Source organism: Lipotes vexillifer, unplaced genomic scaffold, assembly GCF_000442215.2.
Source record: "Lipotes vexillifer unplaced genomic scaffold, Lipotes_vexillifer_v1.1 scaffold1051, whole genome shotgun sequence".
NCBI lineage: Eukaryota > Metazoa > Chordata > Mammalia > Artiodactyla > Lipotidae > Lipotes > Lipotes vexillifer.
Window position 1 is genome coordinate 196,754 of NW_006785088.1, and position 10,836 is coordinate 207,589.

Below are 10,836 nucleotides of genomic sequence, written 5' to 3' on the forward strand. Positions count from 1 at the left end.
CCCGACCCGGGCCCCAACCCCGTGCCCCCTGCATCGCCAGGTGGACTCTCAACCACTGCGTCCGTCACCAGGCCCCAGGTTTGAGTTTTGAAGTACCATCTAATGTGACTATTGAGGAATTTTCTAAAATCACTACTCATTTATTTTACTGAACTTACAAAGCATGTTAAGTCTGACATCTATTGACATCTCTGTTTCCAAGTTAGAGAATGCAGAAACAGGGCTGCCTTTTAACTGTTCCCTGTTGTTACCCAAGACAGTGGGTTTCCCAACACTATCCCTCCTTCATGTATCTATTATGTATTAGATTTCTGGTTCAGTCCTTAGTTCACTGTCCCTTTGCTTTCCTTCAAGCTCTGGTCCATGCAGTGCCAGTCCACATATAGTAGCTCAGCTTAAATTGAGTGTACACTGGTGCATGTGTTTTAGATTCATGCTGATCCTTCTCAAGGCAGCCAAATCATATACTCCCCCTCAACACCCAGTTCAATATGAAGTCTTTCCTGGGAAACCCAGAGACAAACAATCCTTCCATTTTACGCGTTCTTACCGCATGTATTGTATCCGATATATTAGAATCTAATCATATGCTGTCCTAAATTGTTTCCTAACCATTCTATGAGTTTTTCTTCTTTTCCTTAGAGAAATTGTAAGCTTCTTGATTTAATGCTTATGGCACAGGGCTGCACAGTTTGTGCAGCCCTATTCCTCCATCCCATGACCAGTATCTAGCATGGAATCAAGATGCGCTGAATTGAATTATGCCTAACAGCTAATTTCAGAACTGGATCTGATAAAATCAGAGAAATGCAAACTGCTCTGTGCATATCCTCTCTGGGGTTTTTTCTTCAATGTAATAATATCCATTGTTGTGAAAGATGGAGAATGAGAATTAGGTTTCCTATGGAATGAAATTTCTAATTTTTCTAAGGTTAGGTTAAATAAATGTCATAAAACCACAGGAGTTTATCAGGAGTCTGATTTCACATAAGAAAAACATTTGATGCATATGAAGAGCCTTGAAATTATGTGCTCAAGTCAAAGTTGCTCAGGCTGGCAGGTCTAAGACAAGGGCTGTAAGTAGAACTCAGTGTGAGGCATGAAGAAGTAAAATGAGGCAATTAAGGAGAGAGTTTGCCTGGGGCCTTCTGATCAAGGTCAGTGATTTAGAAACTACACCCCAAGAAAGATTATAGATGAAGAGTGAGATAATTGGGCTGCCTCTTGATCAGACCCAATGCTCAAAATTAAGAGTAATATATGTAAACTGCTACTTGCTGGACTACTATTCATCCTCCAGAACTTTTTTTGTCCTTGAGAATCTAATAAACTACAGGAACACTAATGTCTTAAAGTTTTATGTCCTTCTGTCCTTATGACTTATGTCTACAGCATTTCCCCATTCATTTCAAGGTTGTAAAAACCTGAGTTTAAACTCTAAATAATTTTGTGATTAGTTTGCTGTTGTTTAATACTCATATTTGGGAAGCTGATGTAACATGTGACATGAAACAAGGATGTGTAATATATTTTTTAAAAATTGAAAATATGTTAAGTGTTTAAAGTATTTGAAGGAACAAATCTGATTATTTTCCTTGTATCTCATATAACATTGAAATTTTAATACAAAACATGCAAAAAGCGATAAGTACATAACATTGCTGAGGACACGAAGTGGTAATTAACATATAAGGTATTTTTGCAAATATACAGAAGATGGGAAGTAGATAGAATCACATTGATGGATGAACCACAAAAGAATACAGAACATACATAGAGGAAGACTGAAGAGAAGTGAGAAATGTTTTTCCTGAAGAAGCAAGGTTTACAGGTCCTGCCAACCCACCCATCATATTTCGTATCCTCTCCTACCTCCAAATCCAGAAGCATCTGCCTATAAGCTAAACTATAATTGCATTATGTTTTAGTTTTAAATGTGTTGAAATGAGATAATTTAAGATTAATGCCTTATAAATTCAAACATAAAATCTGATTTTTAAAAGAAACATAAAATTGTTGGAATTCCATAGCATGTGAAATGATAACATGGACCACAGAAGGTAGACACACCCGTGCCCACTCTGCCCTGGATTTGCTACTCCCTAGAAAGCCACGCATACCTCTTCTGACACCATGGTTCCAAATGAATTGTTCTAGGTGTCAGCAGATAGCACTTGGTTCCCCTTTTCTCCAAACATGAATACGAGCAAAGCCTATGACCGGCATCAAGGAGGAGCATATACCAAATCTTCTCCTGCTAATACTGCGGTAGGTTTCCTTTGCTTATGGTAAATATTTACTCATGAGTAAATATTTACTCAGGTATGGCATTTCTGGGTGCTGCCCAGTGGCCATGCTGCATGATGCTCTCCACCACTACAGGGGGTAACTACAGAAAGATGACAACAAAGCCATCTCTTTGCCCCTACTGTGCAGTTCTATGTCTTATTTTTTTCCTCCCCTCCAAAAAGAAGAGAAAATCAAGGTTAATTATAAATTTAAGAAAAATGCTGTATACAATAACGTCTGATTACTATACAAGTAAGTTCTTAGAACAGCTGGGAGAAATAATGGGAAGGGAATGACAATATGTGCTCTGCTTTGTGCTCATTAGCTGAGCTGTTGGGTATTTATAGATGATTTAGTCCTTTCATTCCCTGGTTTATTGCATTATCTGCTTTATGCTTGGAGCCATGCAAGTATTATTGTGAATTTCTTCCATTGTATATTTGATGACTCACCTATGCATAAACACCAATGTGACATGCAATATTAATAGACATGAAAAGCAAAATTACCATGAGATAGTTTTATCCCATGTCACACTGTAAAGTTAACAGGTGCTATAACTTAGTGTTGCAAGTGATTTTTTTCATTCTCAGAAACTTCATGAATTTGTTACTGAATATTTAATGAACTTAAGTACATAACTTACCATCTGTGCCTCAGGTTTTTCATCTTTGAAATGACAAAGTGAGTGGTTTTCTATTTTTTCAGCTGAAAAACCTTTCAACTGAAATAACACATTGAAGATAAAACAAGTCAAAAAAGTGGAATTTCCTCACTGGAATGGATACAAGACTTTCAGGCTCCTCTGCACCCACCCCCTTTTCCTCCACACTTCCCAAGTGTGTCCATCAGGCCTCCTGGCTCTGGAAGCATTTCTGAAACTACCAGACTAGATCTTCTCTAAGGTTCTTTTTGGCTCTAACATTCAGATGGAACAAAAACAGGAAGCCCAAAGTTGCAGCTCACAAGGGATTGCTGCTGTTTAACATGACAGAGAGAAAAAAATATTGTCCACAACATTTGCACTTGATTAATACTGATTAATAAAGAAAAGACAGGTTTCAACGTGAGGTTAAAACCATTAAGAGGAAACCAAGAACTTCACCTTGCAGTTCAAAGTATGGTCCCCAGAGCTGCACCAGCAGGAAATACAGGATCTCAGGCCCTGCCCCAAACATACTGATTCAGAATCTGAATTTTAGCAAGATGGATAGATGACCCATTTTATCTTAGTGTTTGAGGAGCACTCTGCGGATGCAATGACTTTCAACTCTGGCTGTCCATTAGAATCACCAGGAAAGTTTTAAAGAAACACTGATACTTGATCACCATCCCCATTCTCTTTTAATTGGTCTGTAGTGGGACATTGTTAGTTTTATAGCTTCCAGGCAATTTAAAAATGCAGCTAGGGGTGAAAAACGCCTTTCTAAGTAAATAGTAGAACCCTACTCAAGAAACTAGGAAAATCTCCCAGGCATAACCAAACAGAAGACATGTTTCAATCCAGCCTCCACGGGAAGAGCCACGCATTGTGATTAATGACTGAGACACTCTGCTGAAAAGGGTACATGTCACTTATCAGTGATCTGACAACCCTCAAAGGTATGTGTGTTGGCATTTTGAAGCAAGTATCTGAAGATGACAAACCTCACCTGGCAAATGGATGGCTGAGTCTGGTGGAGACAGAGATATAAAAACATTAACTATGAAAAAATGAAGATATAGATGGCTTATTAAGACAGTTTCAAAGGCTTTTAATTTTTAGATCATGGATTATGAAAACAAATGCACTCACTGTTAGCCATAGATAAGTGCATCTCATAAAGTGCATCTCATAAATGAAAAAAAAAATTTTAAGTTAGGTAAGGGTTAATTTGTCCACATTGTCGACTCAGAGAAGATGTTGGCTTCCAACAGAGCTCCATGCAAACCAACTATAGCCAAATCCTTTAGGCAATTAATTCAAGAAGAACATTGAGGTGGCAGATCAGGCCACTGGCCCACAATGCTGTATAGCTAAATATGCAAGACAAGTCCTAGACTTTTCCTCACACCAGAAGAGGAGTTGGTGACCTTTCAACCAATGAGTGTAAAGTGGCAGAGTTGGACTTGATCCTAACCCATAGTTACAACAGGGCAGGGACTCTTGCTTCTCTGATCTTGCAGCTAAAATTCCATATCATGGAAGACAGGATCCCTATCCCTCAAGTCTGATGTCTTGTGTGACTAGATCCCTGTGCACTATTTCAGAATTCTATGAGCAACAGTATACCTACACACATCTGATATTGCTACTCTCTGCACATTTCCTCACAAAAGTATATTCCATAGGACTGGATGTGTGTGATCTCCAGTGTTTGCTTAACAAATACGTTTGTTTGGAGAATTATCAAAATGATCAATAAAGGTACAAAATGAAATCTTTAAAAAAGAGATGAAAATATCCAAGCAAAACTGTAAGATGGGCACTTTGGAGAACGTGATAGCTAATTTAGGGGTTAACTAGGCAGAGCCACAATGCCCAGATATGTGGTCAAACATTATTGTGTATATTTCTGTGAGGGTATTTTTGGATGAGATTATCATTCAAATTTGTGGATTTTGAGTAAAGCAGTTGCCCACCAAGTGGGTGGGCCTAACCCAGTTAGTTGAAGGTCTGAATAGAACAAAAGACTGACCTCCCCTGAGCAATCGCAAATTCTTGCCAGCAGATGGCTTTCCGTCTTAAACTGTAATATCAGCTCTTCCCTGCGTCTTCAGCCTGCCAGCTCATCCAAAAGATTTTGGACTTGCTAGCCTCCATAATCACATGAGCCAATTCCTTAAAACAAACACACGCAAACAGACACACACACACACACACACACATGCACCCTGTTGGTTTTATTTCTCTGCAGAACTTTGACGAATATAGAGAACAAGTACAGCACAGGGGAGAAAAGATTCCAAGTAATTCTCAGTGCGCATCAAAGGAGCCAAGTATCATGAGCAACAATTTAGAATCTAAAGGTCTATATGCCAGTTTATAGAATGTGGGTGATAAACAAACCCGAACTTGAAATGTTACTCCTGGTGACAAATGGGTCATTGGCATCACTGAGATGATAATACTGCTATTAAAATGGCAATATGATCATTGATCAAAAGTAGGTTGTTCATAATAAATGAATAAAATTATTCATATGCAACAATAAGTAATGGTTAAGAAAGTAAAACTGCTAATAAAACAAAAAATACTTATTGCTCTATTTCTTCATCCGTAACAAAATAAATGAGTTAGTAATTTCTGAGACATGATATCAGATAACAAAGGGCTAGACTGTCAAATCAGCTACCTGTGAATCAGAGATCTCCAGTATCAGGCTTTACAAAGAGTTTCAAAAATGAAAGTAATTATGAGACCCAGGTGAAGCAAGAAAGGTCTGGAACCTCCAATGCAATATCTGGGTATGCCATGGCCCCAGATAAACACATAAGACCACTAAATGATGTGGGCAATCATATCACTTACACAGAGGGAGCTATTTAAGTCATGAAACATCTCCATTTTATAACCAGAGACTTGCATGTCTTATATAACATTTTCCATGCCCCATAAATCCATAGATTTCAGGTTTGTTAACCATAAGCAATTCTAGACAATCAGGCACATCCTGCTAAAACATTCTATAGTGAAGAACTCTCTCATTAGCTAGCATTCATTCAAGAGGACATCTGTCATTACTATATGTACAAGGAGACTTAACAAGTTTACCTTCATTTTCCCTTGATGTGTCTCATGGTATATTAGGGTGCCACAACACATTACCACAAACTGAGTGGCTTAAAACAACAGAAATTTATTGCCTCACAGTTCTGGAGACTAGAAGTCTGAAATCAAGGTGTTGGTGAGGTTGGCTTTTTCTGGATGCTCTAAGCAGAATCTGTTCCATGCCTCTCTTCTAGCTTCTGGTGTGTGTTGGCACTCCTTGGCATTCCTTGGCTGTGACAATATAATTCCAATATCTGCCTCCGTCTTCATGTGGCATTCTCCTCTCTGTGTCTCTCATTATAAAAACACCAACGACTGGTTTTGAGGCTTACCCAAATTCCGTATGACCTCATCTTAACTTACATCTTAAACACATCTGCAAAGACCCTATTTCCAAATCTGGGCATATTCACAGTTTCCAATTAAACATGAATTTTGGGTCGACGCTATCCCATCCAGTACACTTAATAATGGGAGAAACTGGAATTCAGACTTGCCTCTTAACCATCTAATTTCCAGTTCATACTCTGACCTGTGTAAATATCTCTTTGCTACACATTTCTCAGGTATATTTTTGTTATTTCTCTTACAACACCTTCTACAATATTTTATTACAATTAGATTCCCTCTACAAAGCATAACCATGGCCATATCTCTTCACAAATCCTTTGATATTCTCTTAGCTCAATAATTCTTTTTCCTTCATCATCCACAGTAATTGAAAATTGTTTACATGTGTGTTGGAGATGGCTTATCATCTGTGTAACTTTTTCAATACGAAATTCACTTCTGTTTCTGACTAGTTTCTATGGGTATTACATGCATTGAAACTTCAAATCAACTTCCCTAAATTTTGTCTTTTCTTGGGAGTTGTCTCTTTCTTTATTTACCTGTGAGCTTATCAAGCTTTTGTTTCACTATAGAGCTGTAGCAGAGAGATTAAAATAATACTTTAGGTACCATACATCAATTAAAAGTACCCATTCCTTCCCAAAATAAACAAGTTCCACATATCACATATCCGCAGTGACTAGAGTAGCAACCTGAAGCCATTGTTCAGTAATTTCTATACTCATATGTTTTTTGTAGACATAACTATACATATCATAGAAGCATCATTGTCAGCCCTTCATTTGTCTGTTAACCACAAAGGTAGCAACTCTGTATTACTTAGGCTACTAGTTAAAAATCCTAGAGGCCTCACTGTTCAGTGATATCCTGTCATAATTTAGGCTTACTGTAGGGTTCCTATATATATACCTAGTAGCCTGGCCTTCTAGACTCCTAGCCATTAACTTTTAAAGACATCAGATTCCATAGTGTTCAGAATAGCCTATCGTCTGTGAGGGTATAAGCCCTCTCCCAGCACTGGTCCATTCATCCACAGGGTCGACTATCAAAATGATGAGCCATGAGGCAGCCTCATGTCACTACATTCATCCAGATAAATGAGATGGAAACTATAGATAGAGCTTTAAAATTTTTCGCTGTAGAAAACAGTTTCAGAGATTTCCTCCACACTAGCCATTGGTCGCCATTCAGATTTGTTACAAATAAATACAACAGTCTTATGTAAACTACATTTATTAATATACAGCAATGTTAGCTAAATATATATTATTATTTAATTATACCAATATATAAGTAAATTACCTATCAATCATTAAATAAAGATACTAGTATGATCTCTTGTTCTGAGGTGCTCTCTTGGAATTTCCTGACTTTGTTTCGCCCCACCATCTGGCATGATCCACTGATCTACTTATGAGCACCCTTCCATTGGCTATAATCTTTAGTTTCCAGTTATAACACATCCTGAAATATCTTTCCTCCATGGTACTGTTTAGCCATAGAACCAGCTATAGTATCATTCTTACTAATGCTTTTCCTTGGCCCTAGTTACAGCAGTTGTAGGTTAAACAGGCAGATAAACACAGAACTGTCTCTGCCACTTAGTAATGGGGCCATATTCACTTTAGCCATAATTTGGCAACATGGGGTGAATTTATGACCAATTCTATAATTGGGGTATCTTGGGGAATATATACCATCAAATTTAGTGATATGGATATTGGATCTTTTGTATTTATATCATCTTTTGGGGGCTATGTAAATTTAAACCCTGGCCTAGGACAACAGGATGAAGCAAAACGAAAGCTTTGTTGTGTAGGAAAGATAAATCCTTTCTCATCCTCTAACCTATCCCCCAGTTCCTACTGTTGATCCCCCAATTCCTACTGTTGATCCCTGAAACCTTTCCAGTTGGGCTCCTACCTTATGTACTCTCATTTTTAATCTGACATGATCGTTTAAATAACTCAGCCAACCTTAAAAACTTTTACGTCACTTTTTTTGAGTAAGTGTTTTAATTATGCATTCCAATTTTCAGTGAGACCACTGCCTTGAAGATGGTAAAGAATATGGTATGCTCATATATTATTTTGTTTCTTCACCTATCTCTGTACTCTGTATTTTGAACTTTGTTCAGAAATGCATAGTTTATAGAAGATATTTGAAGGTGGGTAAATTAAAAGGAAATCCACTCTTCCAAAATTTAGGTTATAATCTCTGAGGTTACTTCTATTGCAGGAAAAGAAAGCTTCAAGTAGAACAGAAGAGCACTGCAGACCCCTGGGGCTGTGGTAAAGGTTTAGTTTAATCCACTTAAACACTGGTACTTGTCCTTGAAGAACTTTTCCCATATCCATTTTCAAGCAATTTTTTTTTCTACCCATACTGTGTCCACTTTCTTATTACATTAGTCCCTTTATTAGGTGCAAAGGGAACATGTTCCCTCTCTGCCCATTAGCTCATGGCCTGAGAACACACATTCTCTGCTTATCTTGTGAATCCAGGCAGTGAGCTCTAGGGCTCTGCCCAAAGCATTTGCTTATTGTTCCCATCTTTTTCTGAGCCAGTATCTCCTGGACCCACTTTAATTCCTTCCCTAAAGCTTCACAGGAATTTCCATAGCTGAATGCTCATCTGGAGTTGTTTTTAATGGCTTATTAAGTCATCTAGGGCCCATTTACTTAACTTTAAAGCAAGGCCATTGGCTACAGCCCAAGATACCATGAACATGTAATTACTCTTCTGAGAGTTGGAGCCAGAAGTACCTTCCGCAAGCAGTTCTCAGCATTGTGTAAACCTGGCCTTGCCTTCTCCCATTAAGGTTTTCCCATTTGTGGGATGTATACTGTTGATTTCCAAACAGCAATATAACCCCCAATCTGAGAACTCCCATCTGTGAACAAGGAGCCAGCTTTGCCTCAGCTGTGAGGGATCATAAGGTACAGCCCACAGAACAATGAGATCGGTATGAAAACAGAGGGGTCTAGTTTCAGCTCTTCAGGAAGTGAAGCAAACTGTTCCTGTTATCAAACACAAGTTTGTGTACCCGACACACAGCGAGGTCAAACCAACAGAAACGTCAGAGTTTGGAGCAGAGAAAGTTTTATTGCAGGGCCATGCAAGGAGATCCTGGTGGCTCGTGCTCAAGAGCTCTGAACTCCCTGAAGGGTTTCAGCAAAGCATTTTTTTTTTTTTGCGGTACGCGGGCCTATCACTGTTGTGGCCTCTCCTGTTGCAGAGCACAGGCTCCGGACGCTCAGGCTCAGTGGCCATGGCTCACGGGCCCAGCCGCTCTGCGGCATGTGGGATCTTCCCGGACCAGGGCAAGAACCCGCGTCCCCTGCATCGGCAGGCGGACTCTCAACCACTGCGCCACCAGGGAAGCCCTAGCAAAGAATTTTTGAAGGCCGGGGTGTGGGGGTGCCGGGAGGAGGGCAGAGGGGGCAGGGTGTTCCAGGGTATATGATCAGCTCATGCACAATTCTCTGACTGGTTGATGGTGAGGTAACAGGGCAGTTAACATTAACAATCCTTAGGCACCAGAAGGCCTGGGAGATACATGTTCTTGATCATCAAGTAGTTAAATTCTTCCATTTGGTGGTGGGTTTTAGCATCTGAAAAACTCAGGAAATAGGCATGAGATACCATTATCTGGGATCTGGGTACTTCAGAGAGGAGCTACAGCAGAGGATACGGAGGAGGGGTCTGTCCCAGGAAGACCCCAAGGGTCCTGCTTGGTTACATTCCTGTTTGTGGTAAACCCCTTCCTCCCAATTACCCTTTCCCCACTGTGCTGCTGATTATTTTGCTTCTACTGAGTGAACTTTGCTATGCTGCTCTATCAATATTCAGATGTCCTTCTGATATCACCCAAGATATGATCAGTTTTTCTGGCCTCAGATTCTCTGATAGTCTTCCATAGTGGGGAAGGTTTCCACAAATATCCAGGAATCAAGCTAGAAATTGTCTTTCAAATGGGCTATAAGGAACAGAGGTCTCAGGCAGCCTCTGAGTGTGAACCCAGTGGTCTCCATGTGTAGTCATTTGCTTTCTACCTGTACCTGCTGGTTGCAAATAATATTTGGCTGCCCTCCAATACTGGGGTCACAAAGAAGGCCCTAGAGTCTATAGGGCCATACTTCTCCCTCCACCCCCCGCCCCGACCCATAACATGCTGTACTTCTACAGTCTTTACCATATCAGATATTGCTGGAGCAATAGGACGGATCACCTGGTATGTTCCATTGTTAATCTCCAGGAGATACTGAGAGTTACCTGAGGTATGACCAGACAGGCTATTAAAAAGGGAATTAGTGGGAATCAAACTCTAGCCTCACTCATTTCCTTAATCAGAGCAGTGATTTAGGGGTCTGACCAAAGCATCTGACTCATCACTCCAATCTCCCTCTAAGCAGCATCTACTTGATCCTTTTAATTCTTTCCCT